Genomic DNA, 16002 nt, shown 5'->3' on the forward strand with positions numbered 1-16002 from the left:
TAGTTCATTTTCTTTTATTTACTTCATATAGTATTTTGATGATGTCGGCTACTGTATATATAGCTGAAATATCCGCTTAGATTGTATTCACTGTGCTATCCACTGTCTTCACAGGTTTCCTCGTTATCTTTTCTTGTTATGTATTCTATTGTAATTCGCTTTCTTTTTTTCTAACAGATTTACCCCCTCTGTAATAGTTCCCTACACGTTTGCCTGACTGATGCACTGCATTTTGAGGATGTCATAAAGCCTCTAATAAAGCCCTCATCGCCAGAAATGGAAAACAAATAATCTCAAAAGCTCTCATTTTTGATTAAACCCGAATTTAATGACCAATACTTTATGGTGAATCCAACAAATGTTGTAGATGTAATGGTTGTACTTGGATTTTATCCTATTTTACATAGTATTATTCTAAGTGCGAGCACTAAATTTGTCGCCTTTTCTTTTTATTTATTAAATTTGTTGGTTTCCGTTTTTGGTGAAATTTGTTTAAATATAATCTAAGCTTATCCTCATAAACCATGTATTTTTTTAAACATTCCGGAATATCAAGCCTTTTAATTTTGTACTTGTTTTAAGATTTATTTATTCGTCTATATTAGTATCTGTTATCTTTATATTTGAAATATTTCATAAAGCTTTCAAAATATCCGAATATCGTTGACTTGATTAGTCAAATGGTCTTAGTAAGTCATCTTAAAGTCTGGAAAGCTCTGGGAAGTAGTTAGGGGGGAGGCTGTCCCGGCATAAACGATAGAAGCTTATACTACTTATGCTCTTAATGGACTTTTGAGCAACACTTGTATATATTACACAATAAATACATTAAAAACATATTAGCAGCAGGAGTTCATCGACTTTGAAGCCATTCAAGTTATTTTGCATTTTATCACTTTTTCAATCTTTTAAAAAAGAGCGAATCTCTAATTTGGTTGTCTCCCGAATCAGAGGAATCGGACTTGAACCCGTATTTTTGGGCAAAATATACGTATTATTGGCCAAATATGAACGCTATGCTTACCCCTAAGGAATTTTTGAAAGTACAGGCTTTTGATGGTTGTCGCTTCTCTTGATCCAAGGTCATCCACAATTTGTATCGTATTTGCTTACGTGGGAGAATAGGGACATCAAGAATTTTTTAAATGTCATATTTTTATTCTTGACCCTTGAATTTATAAGAACCTGCTTCAGAATTCAAATAAAGGATAACCAATTCAAATGCAAGTGGCTCCACTCCATGGCCTTTCGTTTTTGTAAGGGCATTTTTCTCCCCTCCTCTCACCCTCCCCCAGTTAAAAAGGGAAAAAAAATAAGTTACGTCCCTGAGCGGTGGCGTGGCCAGGATCTCACTTGGGAGGGGGGGATCAATCTACGTATTACATTGTCATGAAAGCGAAAAAAAATGTATTGATCATGAATCAATTAAAAAAAAATTATTTTTAAGCAAACAGCAAATGAGGCAAAAATATCATCCTCAAGATTGTGACTCGTAAGCTTAGCATGTGCGAGTTGACTACACAAAGAGAAAATAAATTATACAACACTATTCGAAGTAGTGAAGAACAGAAGGGAGAATGCAAAGAGAGAGCCAGAAAAATTTGGAAAAGAAAGAAGAGGTGGATTCAGGAGTTCCAGTAAAGGGAGAGGAACTTTTCACATGCTCCCCTCCCATTTTCCTTTAGAGGACACGACGAAAACGAACTTTAAAAAAAGGCTTGAAGTAATAGAAATATCCATTCTTGGTGAGAAAATAGTTTGAAAATAGTGTTTTAGTGGCACATGGTGGTGGAAACTTCAGGAATATGTATCACTATAAGTGTATTATTCCTTACGTTTGCCTCTTAGACAACTATTTTTGTGAAGTAAGTGGCTTCAAAACCAATAAGTCAATCATTCACTTATAATTTCACTTAGACGAGAAAGGTCTAATTTCTAAACAAGTGGGTATTAGGAACCCGTCACTTTTGTGCTTTGAAAATTTTACAGTAGAAATAATAAAGAAACACAAAATCACGTGTACAAGACAAAAAAAGTTGTGAGAACATTAGGAGAAAAAAATACGAAATTGCCTGGAGATCGAAATGAAAGTAGAGAAAACTTCTCGAGAAAAAAAAAAAAGAAATCGCTTGTAAGATAGCTCTGATACATCACAGTCACTTTTTGGATCGGCATGCTGTACCCTCGGGATATTTAACAAGTAACACTATAAGATTTGCCATCATTACCATCACTGGAAAACTATCCAAGAGGATGGGGCAAGTCTGCATGAATTTATTTAGTTTCAGTCAAAGGTTTGAAAATGTTCTGCATAAAAGGTCTTTAATATCGCTTGTATATATAAAAAAGGCTGTCCCCTCCTCAGCGTCTCTCTATCTACGCGAAAGTTTTTTGTTGTTTAAAAAAGTAGAGTTGTGACAAAAAGTCAAACTTAAGCGTAAAGAGTGAAGCGTTCAGGAGGGGGAAGCCCCTTTCGTACACGGAATAAATTCTATCCGTTTTAAGTTTTAATGTCGATGCTTACTTTCAGTTAAAAAAATTGGTTCTTTATTTTATCAAAATAAAGGAATATTATGTCACACTGTAAATCTTGACTTCTCCAATTTTGGCAAAGGTATTAATAGACGAGCCCCAGATCGAGTAAAAACGGATATTTTGGGACATAAAGAACAGAGGCTCATGAGATAAAAGTACTTCGAAAAAGCTTCACGTTTGAATTCAACTTCAAAAAAATTGAAGACTGGACACTATGAAGGGAAGGAGAGGTTAGAAATGACTGAAGGATACGAGCAGGTTTTTTTCTTATCTTTTGAAGTGGTATAATGCTAGACTAAAAAAATAAATGGATAAACCAATCCTGTATGATCAAAATGAGATTGTACTAAAGTAAAACAAAGTGATTTGAGTGCGGAGTAAGGAATTACATTTTTCAACCGTTTCATACTACTAACGCGACGCGATGCTTTTGCACAAACGACATTGATATGATCCTTCTATGAAATATTGTAGTCGATAACCACACCAAGATAACGAGTACTTCCAACTCTTTCAATAGACATTAAACCGTTTTATAGCATAACTAAAATGTTAGTTAGTTCTGGAAAACTGCACCAAACTCTATAATAAATAATAAGCTTAGTTTTTTTCTTACTCAGCACACGTTTATTGTCATCAATTCGTTTATAAATAAGACTATAGGTATGGGAAATATTTATGTGAAGCTCATTTAATGATTTACTGCATACAGAAACAGCTGTATCATCAGTAAACTGTTCGCCTAAAGAAGACGAAGCTGTAGCATAACACAGACTGTTATTATAAAAAAGAAAGAAATGAGGACCCATAATTGAACCCTGAATGACACTAACCGATGACGAAAGTAGAAAGAAAGAAGAAGTAGGGTTATTAATTAAACTAACTGTTGTTCTCTCAGAAAGATATGATTTTACTAAATCCGATGCTTTCTCACTAATCCCCAAATTATTGAGTTTGGAAAATGAAACCAAATGAGAATTGGCTTGAACACTTTTTGAGTGCCCAGGAACAGGCTTGAATGAATTTTTTTTCTGTCAAGACAATCACTCACAAGCTGGTTATTAATTATTGTGGATGATCAGTCCCATATCCCTTTCAGAAACCAAATTGAAGCTTTGAAAATAATTCTGATTTTTCAGAAAAATTACACATCTGATTATATAAGGCTTTTTATATAGCTTTAGAAAGCGCAGACAGTGTTGAAATTGGGCGGTAATTAGATGGATTATTATGGTCATCCCTTTTATGCATAGAAATAACTTTCGAAACATTAAAATTTAAAAGAGGGAAAAATTCCGGTCTGAAATGTGAAATCTATTGTATAGGCAAATTCATTCTTTATACCAGGCATAACTACTTTCACAAGGTTAGAAAAAGAGCAATTACTAGGCATAACTAGCAATGAATAACGCTTATTAATTGCCACGTTTCATAAGTGTAATAATGTTTATCACCTCGGATTCTGTGACTGGAGATAGGAACATCAGTTTGTCTAAAGATGATGGGTGGCACTTATTGTGAGAATCATAATCTGACAGTGGTAGTGATAAATCTGCTGGTTTTTTTTCAGCGATACTAGCAAAATGTTGATTTAAAACATGACCACTTTCTTTTTCATCATGGATAATTATCCTATCTTGGTCAATCATTCTAATCGGCTGTGAAGACTTTTTTGTTTTCAAAATAATTGATTAACCCTCAATGTTATTTGTGTTGCGAGAGCAACACATTAGTTTTGTCCCGGTTTTCTTTTGTTTTTTTTCCCTATGCCGCCGATGTCGGCTTATTCCTGGAAACTGGTAAGGGTTAGCCTGTACGGTTTTTGCGGAAAGTGTGGACCTCAGGCTGGATTGATGAATATGGCATTACATTTTAGAAAGCTCCGCGGAACTCTTGCCTGGGGCCAAAAAAGGATGGTTTTTGCTTGTCCACGAGCCAGAGCCTATGGTGTGCGAGGTGAAGTGGAGTTATGTAGCCTATGTCAGAGAGGAGTATCTATAAAATCTATAAGTGTTAAAAGCTATAAGCAGGCAGGTACCACCTTCAAATTGAAGATGAACTAAAATCTATAAGTGTTAAATATATAAGGCAGTTACCCGGCCCCACAGCCAGTATATCTTCTTTGAGTGATAAATAGAAAAATTTACAGAAGCAAAAAAGCGGTATTTTCTCACGGGTCCGAAAGTGCTGCCGTGATTTCGGCTGGGTTTATCATTTGTTTTTTTCGGACTTGGGATTAAGGTAGAGAAATGTTATCAGATGTATCTCTTTAACTTTAAAAGTTTTGTCATTGCTAAAGAAATTGGAGCTTATCCTTTGCTCCTTTCTAAGTGGTGATGTTAGAAAGTTGGCCTACGGCAAAAGAAACAACTTTTGAACTAAGACATATAGAATTTATAACGGCAATCGATAGCTCTTGATGAGCTGATCAAAGTATATCTCATACATTTTTTGGTACAAAAATTCCTTCATGAGATATACTAGTTTGAAAGTTTCAAGGGGTTGACAACTTCAGTAGTAGGGTACACACTGAAACCAAAAATAGGCCGATACCAATTGTGAGACATGTACGGGACTTGTAAGGAAAGGTCGGCTGTTAGCTCATAATCATCTTTGGCAGTGAGGGGTTTGCAAATTTTGATTTTTGGTGTACCTATTATTTGTTTCCAGTTTATTTGATGGTAAGACCGAGTTGGTTCTAGTGGTAAGACATGTAGGGGACTTGTAAGTAATAATCGTCTGTTAGGCTACAATCATCATTACAGAAGAGGGGTTTGTAACTTTTGCTAGTTGGTGTAGCCTACCCATACTCACTGTAACCTAGAATTAAGTGTTTACGCAACGGGTAGAAACGATAACGTAAAACAACGAGGCAGTTTCGTAATAATTAATAGAGTGTCATATATGGTATTTTGATCCTGAAAAGTTACGGATAGCTTTATGATACCAACTAGATCATATAAGATACTGTTTCAAGTTTTGATCCGTCATGATGTCTTCGATTGATAAGGATAACGTTCAACTGGCTGCAAAGTCAATTTAGTCCCTTCTTTCGATATTATCGATAGCTCATGATGTGCTACAGGCAGCTTTATTATACCAACTGGATTATATGAGATATTGTTCTAAGCTTTCATCCGTCACGATGTCTACGATTGACAAGGATAAAGTTCAACTGGCTGCAAAGTCAATTTAGTCCCTTCTTTCGATATTCTTTTGTTATTGTTGTTTTTTCCAACGCTGATGAATAGCCTTGATCATGTGATTACTGATCGCGTTCTTCTTTGAACATAACGTTTTAAAAGCTTCGATAGGCTGACAACTAAAGCATTTAACCGATACCAAAGAAACAAAACCAAAGTGTTGCTCTCGCAACACTTTATTCGGCGAAGCCAGACAAAGGTTGCCGCAACACCTCACGTTGCTCAGGTAACGTAGGTCTAGTTTAAGGCTATCTTGTAATTGCGAAAACTAAGACTCAAAAAGTACAAATACAGTTTTTTTTGCATTACGAGTTAATTTGATATTCACTAACATTGGATTAATTCTTCTGATTCGGTTCTGAAACATTTTGAATAGCGATTTTTTTTACATGTATTGAGCAGGTGTATCATATTTGTTGCGCTTACGAGACACGAACGGACATTTTTCGTTTAAAGTATTTTAGAATTTTTTGAGAAATATCACTATAGACTCTTCGGGGAACTTTGATTCTAAAATGTAATTCCTGTCAATTCCAGATAACGTATTTTATGATTAAAAATATTAACTTTGCTAAAATTCCTCTTTCCAATACGCACAACATTTTTAGGGCGATAATTTAGGCAAGGTCAAACACTATAATAAAGTGATCATTTGTCATTTAGACAATCTCGTATTTGGGAAAAATTTAACAGATGTAAAAATGTTATCTAATAAGGTTGCAGTTTTCTTTGCTATTCTTGTAGTAATTCTACGTAATGGAACCTACGACTTCGTAGAATTCAATCATAAAAGATCACGCGACTTTTCTTGAGTGCATCGATTACGCAGCTCGTAATTAATTTTATAACAAGACAGGATATCGAAGAGAGAATCCCCCATAATCAGACCTGATCTCCATTTTCATCAATCATCTCTAAAAACTATTCAAATATATTCAAAAATTGAGGAACTGACGCAAATAATTGTTTTTTACAGAAAAAATAATTGTTTTTGTTTGTACCATAATCTCAATCAACAGACTTTCAAAAACCGTTTCCTTGTTAGAACTATACAACTCATTCTTAATTATTCACGGGATCTCATTTTGAATAAAAAAAAGCTACCCTCAACCTCATCGTGCTATTACGTGCTATTACATCAGCCGGTATGTTACAGAAAAAACAACTGTTTTTGTATGCACCATAATCTCAATCAACAAACTTTCAAAAGCCATTCCCCTGCCAAAACTATATAAGTCATTATTAATTATTCATGGGATTCCATTTTGAATAAAAAAAAATGCTAGCCCTCTCAATTGTACTATTCTATTGCTATAAGCAAAACCATGACCATCACGCTTTACAAAGCTTCAGCTACAATTTACAAGAAAATTTTCACACAGACCTGAAATGACAATCTTTCCATATGCAAAAGCAAAGCAATAGAATCAAAACAATCAAGTAAACTTTGTCAAGTAAACTTACTGGGATAATCAAAATAAAAAAAGGAATAATTTTCAAAATAAATTTGACCACTAATAGTGCTTGCTCCCTGAAAAAAATAAGATGTATTACTTGCTCTGGGGAAGGATTTTTTGAAGGACCCGCAGCCTTGTGGTCGTCACTGAGAAATTTCAATGGCAGGATTTTTGAGCACGAGACTTTTGGTCGTCACTGGGGAATTTCAATGGCAGGATTTTGAGACGCATTTATCTGTGCTACCACCCTCAAGTGCAAGTGAGGAGCGGAAATTTCTTGAGCTTATAGCTGCAAAACTAAGTCCGAAATTGACGTCTGGCTGAAACCGTATCCAATAATGTATACGCTAAGTAATATGTATTGAGGGAGAGTAGTGTAACCGATAAAGAATAAGTGTAACCGAGTGCCCAAGGTCGGATTTTTTCAGAGCCTATTTTTATAAGCATGTTCGAAGGTGAAAGATCGTGAACTAAATGTATCCATTAAATTGTACTTAGCTGATCCAGATCCTGGGCCTTTGTCACATCTATGCTTAAAGTGGAATAACTATTAATTAAATTTAACCAGTATTTCTGATCAATTTTTACATTTATGTGCAAAAGTGAGAACAGTGTTTCTCATAATTCAAAGTGAATTCAAAGGAGTGAATACTAAATTCACTTCTTAAGGTTGCTAACAGTTAAAGAGTCAGAGAACTTTCTGAAATAGTGCCTCTGTCTGCTATGTCTCCCTCACCAAATGCTAAAGTGCCTAAGAAGCCAAGCAGCACCCATGTAAAAGAAGATTAGGTACCACGATGACCTGCTAAAAAATACAATATTCTGGGAACCAACCCTCCTCCAAAGATGCCGGTAATTCTGCTGTTGAACATCCAGTAAGTTTGTTTTGTGCTCTCATTCACTAACCTGTTCTTTCTTCTAATCAAAAGAAGAAGCTGTTTTGAAGCCATGAATGGGAGATTTTATCAGAGAAGAAGAAAGGGTTGATTTTTCTTCGTTTTGTTTAAAATAGTGATTTTTTTATCTGTTTAATGCATGATCTGTTTAATATATGGCTTAATATTTGATTTTTCATATTTAATAACGTGATTTCATTCACTGGGCTTCAAAAACTCCGGTCATAGAAATTTTGTGCGACAAAAGCCTGGATTGTCGAAGTATTTAGGTAAAAAGCAATTTTTTGGCTCTCTTTGTCACAACGTAGTCAGTTGGCAACCCTAACTGGCAGTAGTTTAGTTTGGCAAGTTTCGGCAAGTAGGCCACAAGCTGAACTAAAATCTGAATTTAACTAGACTACCTATCGGATACCAGGTTTGGATATTATTTAATTAGGCCTATGCAGTGTATCACCAGATTATATGCAACTATTGATCTCAGGCATTCTGTGATAAGTAGCCTATGTCCCAAAAGCATCTACCAACATATCTTCAAGGGTTTTCTAGAGAGAGAAGGAGTGGAGATGGGTACTTCAAAATACCTTCCCGGGACATACTTTAGCCTTTAGAATCATCCCTGAAAGTTTAATTTTCCTAACCCTTTTCAGGGATAGCCAAAAGTCAATCAACTAGAATTTTGCCTCTAAAAATCTAAAGCTATGCATCAGTATGGTTATTATTAAAATTATTTAGTATCAAGAAATCATTGGTTTATTGAGTTACGTAGAAGGACCTCTTTTGGGAAATAATAATTATCCCATTTTGATGCATATATCCTTTTAGCATTTCAGCTATATTTGCATATAAACAGAAAGTAGATTTTTGCTGGTTTATTTGAATGTTTGCAAAGAGGTCTTTTACCCTACAAAACTAACACACAATAAATATTGGACCATCAGATTCCTTATTCTAACCTCCTTCTCAATATCCTTTTAGCATTTCAGTTTTATTTGCATATAAATAGAAAGCAGATTTTTGCTGATTTATTTGAATATTTGCAAAGAGGTATTTTACCCTGCAAAACTAACATACAATAAATATTGGACCATCAGATTCCTTATTCTAACCTCCTTTTCAATATAACAGTCACTACTTTGACAATACCCCCAGAACTGTTTCTAGGGTTGGTCATGCCCATGGAAAAACTTATTATAGTGCCCCTTCCCAATTCAATTAAAAAGTTGAATCAAATTGTGCAACCTCCCCTCCCCCAGCCATAGTACAATATACAGCTGTCCCAGTTGCCTCCTCCCTTGAATGGCTCTGCATGCCTCTCTCACCCCCAATAGAAACATACAAAGATCATTCAATAAGCAACAAGACAAAATGCCTTTCTCAGAAATAATCTGCTAAATCAGTTCAAAGCTTTTGCTACTTTTCAACACAGTCCTGAGAAACTTTTTTGCACCTATCCAGGTCAGTGTTCTTATTACCTGAACAATTGTTTAGGGTCATGAAACTATATTTAATAGATGTATTTTTACCTTTGAAACATCCTTTCTCTCTTGCAAAACTACAGCAAACTCACCATTATGGAGTTATTCCAACCCAAAGTTTCTTGTATTTACACATATAGAATTGCAATCATTTCCATTTTAATTGATTGGATATTTGAAATTGTGAATCTGTAATAGTTTAGAAACAAATTTGGGCTATATATTTGCACATTAGGGGGGGGGGGTGGGTAAAGCATAGCATATATTAAATACATAAACTAACCATTGCTGTATTTAATATATGCTCTGCTTTACCCCCCCCCCACCCAATGTGCAAATATATAAAACTTCATAATGGTGAGTTTGCAGTAGTTTTGCAAGAGAGAAAACATGTTTTAAAAGTCAAAATGCATTTATTAACAATAATTTCATGACCCTAAACAATTGTTTGCTCAGAAATAATCTATTAAATCAGTTCAAAGCTTTGGCTACTTTTCAACACAGCCCTGAGCAACTTTTTTGCACATATCCAACCTTTGTTCTAATTTGTGTATGCCTCTGGCATTAAATTCTTTAAATTGATCTTTATGCTGGTTTTAGACTTGGTTTTTAACTTTGTCATTAGATTGAAGTAGGGTGATCTAGATAGTAAAGGTGATTTGGAAGTGATTAGAATACAAGAATTTCTTCAAAAAACCTTCCAATGAGTTTGGTATAACTTTTTTAGTAGCAGAATAGTTATGCTCAAGTATAGTCTAAAGCAAACACAAGTCTATATAGAGAAACATACACATTTTTATCCAAGAAGTATTTCTATTCTAACAGAAAAACAGTTTTTTTTTATTTTAAAAAATGACAAAAATTCATTAATATTATGCAAAATAATAAGCAAAAATATATCACTGTAGGGCTTCACATTCACATCATTTTTATCTCCTAGTTTGCATTAACATTATACCTGGTTTGTCATAACTGAATTTTTGTAATGAAATATATAATGATGACATGTTTGCAGAACTTTATGACTACAATTTTTTTAGTGTGATTGTGGCTAAATTTTCATTTTTTTTTTGGATCTGGTTTGCAAAATAAAGGATTCTTCTATTCTCAATAGGAATCCTAAACTGAACATGGAAATTCAAAAGCATACTTTATGCAACCTTTGTTTAAATTTACATAACATTTATTGAGATTAAAGATTATTGTATTTTTCATAATCTGTTTTTTATCAGACTGAAATAAGAATTCAGGTAGTATTTTAGTAACATTCCTCTTGCTTATATGTCTGCTATGGAAAATGTCCATATCAGGATGATTTTTCTTGTCCCTTTTAAAATGAGCTTCGAAACATGCACAATAGCTGTTAATCTGTCAATTTCCCTAACAACTGTTATATAGACAGACATAGTCTATATGTGGCAGGGCTATTATTTTTGTACAAAATGTCTTTGTAAAAATGTCTTGCCAAAATTAGAAAATATGTTCCCAAAATAATGAGGGTTGCAGTTGTTTTGCTTTCTTATCAATTGATCTCAAAGAATTTTTAATAAATTAGCTTCCTGTCCATCCCTTAGGTATAGCATGGGGAGATTTATCAAAACTGTGAAAACAGTGTAGTTGTACAATAACCATATGAAATACTTCAAGTGGTGAGCCTGCTTGCAATATTAATAAATTTGCTGTTTATCTATTTAGTGGTGGAAAGAAAGAATGAAAAAGCCCAAAAATAAAATAAAAGCAACCACAAATATTCAAGATTTGCAATGTAAATTTTCAAACAGTTTGTGGTAATGAACTGTAGTAAGGAGCGACCCAGCTCAATAGTAACCAAAACTCTGAAAAATGGAATTTTGATACCAATAGCTACATCAAAAAAATCGCATTTTAATGCTGATTTCAAATATATAACTTTCATCGAGATTAGTCTGACCTATCAAAAGTTACAAGCCTGAGAAAATTTGCCTCATTTTAGAAAATAGGGGGAAACACCCCCTAAAAGTCATACAATCTTAACGAAAATCACAGCATCAGATTCAGCGTATCAGAGTACCTTATTGTAGAAGTTTCAAGCTCCTATCTACAAAAATGTGGAATTTCGCATTTTTTGCCAGAAAACAAATCACAGATGCGTGTTTATTTGTTTTTTTTTTTTTTTCAGGGGTGATCATATTGACCCAGTCGTCCTAGAATGTCGCGGGAGGGCTCATTCTAACGGAAATTAAAAGTTCTAGTGCCTTTTTAAAGTGACCAAAAAAATTGGAGGGTACCTAGGCCCCCTCCCACGCTCATTTTTTCCCAAAAGTCACCAGATCAAAATTCTGAGATAGCCATTTTATTCACCATAGTCAAAAAACCTAATAACTATGTCTTTGGGGACGACTTACTACCCTGAAGTCTCCCTGGGAGGTGTTGCAAGTTACAAACTTTGACCTGTGTTTACATATAGTAATGGTTACTGGGAAATGTACGGACATTTTCAGGGGTATTTTATTTTGTTTGGGAGGGAGAGTTGAGGTGGGGGGAGGGTTACGCGGGAGGATCTTTCCTTGGAAAAACTTCTCATAGGGGAAGAGACTTTCAACTAAGGGGGCTCAGGATTTTTTTGCATTATTTAAAAAAACAAGGAAAAAATAAATATGAGAAGTTTTTCTACTGAAAGTGAGGAGCAGTATCAAAAATTAAAACGAGGAGAAATTATTGCGCATATGAGGGGTTTACCTCCTCGTAATACCTTGCTCTTTACGCGAAGGTATTTTTAGTAATTTCAACTATTTATTCTACAGCCTTTGTGATTGAAGGGTCATTCTTAAGGAATTGGGACAGAATTTAAGCTTTAGTGTAAAGAACGAGGTATTGACGAGGGGTGAACTCCCTCATATACGCAATAAAAATATACGAATATAGAAGTTCGTTATGTAAGTTAATTCGTAAATTACATATATTTTTTACTAATGAAAATGTTTGTAAAACAATTAAAAGTTCTAGTTGCCTTTTAAGTAATCAAAAAATTAGAGGGCAGCTAGACTTTCTCCCTCTCTCCTTTTTTCTCAAAATCTTCCAATTAAAACTATGAGAAAGCCATTTAGCCAAAACGAAAATTAATATGCAAATTTCGTTTTAATTATTTATGTGTGGAGAGCCAAGATCAAAACATGCATGAATTAAAAAACGTCCAGAAATTAAATAAAAAAAACAAGTTTTTTTAAATGAAAGTAAGGAGCGACATTAAAACTTAAAACGAACAGAAATTACTCTGTATATGAAAGGGGCTTTTCTTCCTCAACGCCCTACTCTTTACACTAAAGTTTTTTCCTTTTTTAAAAAGTAGAGCTAAGACAAAGAGTCAAACTTTAGCATACAGGGGGAGGCGTTGAGGAGGAAAAGTCCCTTTCATATATGGAGTAATTTCTGTTCGTTTTAAGTTTTAATGTCGCTCCTTACTTTCATTTAAAAAAACTTGTTTTTTTTATTTAATTTCAACAAAATATCATGTAGCAGGCCATTTTGAGCTTAATACCTCTGGAAGATTGATCTCTAATGTATGTTGGGCTAGTATATTTTAGATGTTCTCATTAAAATTGCACCCCCTAAATCTTCAAAAATATATCCCCCTCCAATCACACACCCTTGTGAATTGACACCACTGGTTGGGATAGATAGTTACTTACATAGGGATCTCTTTTATAGATGATTAAGAGCAACAAATTACTGTGGGGACAACATATTTGTTATTGTTTTAAAAATTTATAATGTCTGACTTGTTAAAAAAAAATATCCTTTTTGATAAATTTTAGACATGGAATTAAAATACTTAGATTGAAAAGCAAAAGTTCATTTGCCTGGGATTTATGTCAATTGGTCACTTGCTTCATAAGCTCCATTATATTCTCAATGATTGAACAACTTCATTATGTCTTTAGACAGCCAACGTTCTCATAAGTTTGATTCAAAGAAAACTTACAAAGGTAGCTCAATGCATGTGTCCTTGAAAAAGTTAACAATTTTTCTAACCTAGGGGACAAATTTTACCTGTTACAGAAGTGGTTGGTTAGGAACTCTCCTAACCAGGAGTATCAGAAAAAATCAAAGTCAAAAAAGAAATTCTACCATTTTGTATGAACTGGCAGGGATACTGCAGTGTTGCTTCTAGTTGGAGTTGCCAAAGTTAAGACAAGTAGATATGTCTTCTATGCAATTTTAATACAATTGAAATAGGAATCAGCAAGTATTTCTTACAGTATGCAAATAAACTTTACCCTCCCCCCCTAGTGGTTAAATATAAACTCTAAATTATATTTACCCAAATTAATTTTCTTTGTGCCAACTCTTTTCTTCAAATTAATTTAACAGAAAGAAAAGAGTAGGTATATAGAAAATTCATTAATTATATATATTTTTGGGTATGTATTTGAACAATAGGAGTGGTATGGTTTATTGATACACCTTATTGAATGATTTTAAGTATTTATAATGTTTCAAGCTATTGAAATCTAGTAATTTCCTTCTGGAGAGTGGGAATGCTATAAGGATTCCTTTGAAATGACTTGAAAAAAGTGGATCACATTGGAAGTAAACATGATAATCTGATTAATAGAAACATTCTGTATATTATAAAGTAAGAACTTTGGTGTTTTAATATTTTCTTTAGTTCTTTTTTTGTATATTTCTAGTGCTATAGGCTATGTGGGATCATTTGCTGGGTGTTACAATGTCAGAAAAACAACCATGATATTTGGAAAGCACATTAAATAGCAAACAGGAATATTAATGGAATCAGGATATAGCAAAGGCAAGCCTGTAAGACTTGAATTCTGCTTTGCACTCATTTGTGCTGAAAAAACAATCAGCTATTTGAAATAAAAATTTTACTTATTTTGTTGACAAAATACAAAAGAAATACGTTTATCTCAATGACTTGCATTAAACAATATAAGATAAGGTTTATTTAGAAAAAAAGAGAACCTCCACTTGTCACTGGGGTTGTAAACTTTTGCCTACTGGTAGTAAGGATTTCCTATTTCAGACCCACTTGCACTTAAAGACTAAGACAGAGATGCTTTCTTGAGAAGGCAGGATGCAAATTGGGGCAGAAGTAGCATCTTCTGTTCCATTGTTCCTTTTATAAAAATCTGTTTGTTTTGCTTACCTTAATACTAAATTTTACTTGCTTGGTAATAGACTAAATAAATCATATTTCTTTTTGTTATCTTTCTGAGTTATTTGTAAGAAATAACCACAAACAAGGTTTCATGTTCTAGATTATCAATCACAAGGCAAGTTGAATCATGTCTTGTTTAAATTAAATAAAAAAACAAGTTTTTTTTAACTGCAAGTAAGGAGCAACATTAAAACTTAAACGTTGGTCCTTACTTGCAGTTAAAAAAAACTTTTTGTTTTTACTTAATTTCTGATTGTTTTGGAATTAATACATGTTTTGATTTTGGCTCACCATACATGAACAATTAAAACGAAATTTGCACATTATTTTTTTTTTTGCTAAATGGCTTTCTCATAGTTTTGATTGGACGATCTCGGTAAAAAATGGGTTGGGGAGGAGGCCTAGTTGCCCTCCAAATTTTGGTTGCTTAAAAATGCAACTAGATTCTTTTTTATTTTTTGTACAAACGTTTTTGTTGGTAAAAAACATACAAACCTTATGAATTAACTTACATAACGAGCTTCTATATTTGTGTATTTTTATTACATATATGAGGGTGTTTGCCCCCTCGTCAATATCTCGCTCTTTACCTTAAAGTTGGAATTTTATCATTAATCTTTAGCAATGACCCCTGAATCACAAAAGCTGTAGAATAAATAGTTGAAGTTACTAAAAATACCTTAGTGGAAAGAGCAAGGTATTGTGGAGGAGACGAACCCTCTTATATACGTAATATTTTGTGCTCGTTTTAAGTTTTAATGCTATTCATTACTTCCAGGTGACATTTTTTTCTTTATTTATTTTCTCATTGATTTTTTCCCTCATGATAAATTCCTCCATGGAAATATCCTCCCATGTAACCCCCACCCCAACGCGAAAAAGTCCCTCCGAAAACGTCTGTAAACTTCATAATAACCATTACTATATGTAAACAATGGTCCAAGTTTGTAGCTGGCAGCCCCTCCCCTGGGGACTGTGGGGGATTACGTCGTCCCCAAAGACATAGTTATAAGGTTTTTGACTAAGTTGAACAGAATGGCTATCTCAAGATTCTGATCTGGTGACTTCGAGGAAAAAATGTGCGTGGGAAGGGGCTTAGGTACGCTCCAGTTTTTTCGGTCACTTAAAAAGGGCACTAGAACTTTAATTTCTATTAGAAGAAGCCCTCTCGTGTCATTCTAGGGCCACTAGGTTGATACAATCACCCCTGAGGAAAAAACAAATAAACATGTATCCATGATCTGTCTTCTGGGAAAAAATACAAAATTCCACATTTTT

At 34.0% G+C, this 16002-nt stretch overlaps 1 protein-coding gene across 3 annotated transcripts in view; it reads left to right on the forward strand.

Moving 5' to 3' along the window:
- Window positions 1–8392: 8392 nt before the first annotated feature.
- The window catches only part of LOC136039435 (stomatin-like), a 62792-nt gene continuing 55182 nt past the window's right edge, over window positions 8393–16002 (forward strand). The window contains exon 1 of one of the 3 annotated variants that reach the window (XM_065723179.1): window positions 8393–8506. The gene's annotated coding sequence lies outside the window, so the exon portion shown is untranslated. The remainder of the gene's footprint in view (window positions 8507–16002) is intronic. The other 2 variants (XM_065723182.1, XM_065723183.1) reach the window with 2 other exon arrangements.

This window comes from Artemia franciscana, chromosome 19 (genome assembly GCF_032884065.1).
Source record: "Artemia franciscana chromosome 19, ASM3288406v1, whole genome shotgun sequence".
Classification (NCBI taxonomy): domain Eukaryota; kingdom Metazoa; phylum Arthropoda; class Branchiopoda; order Anostraca; family Artemiidae; genus Artemia; species Artemia franciscana.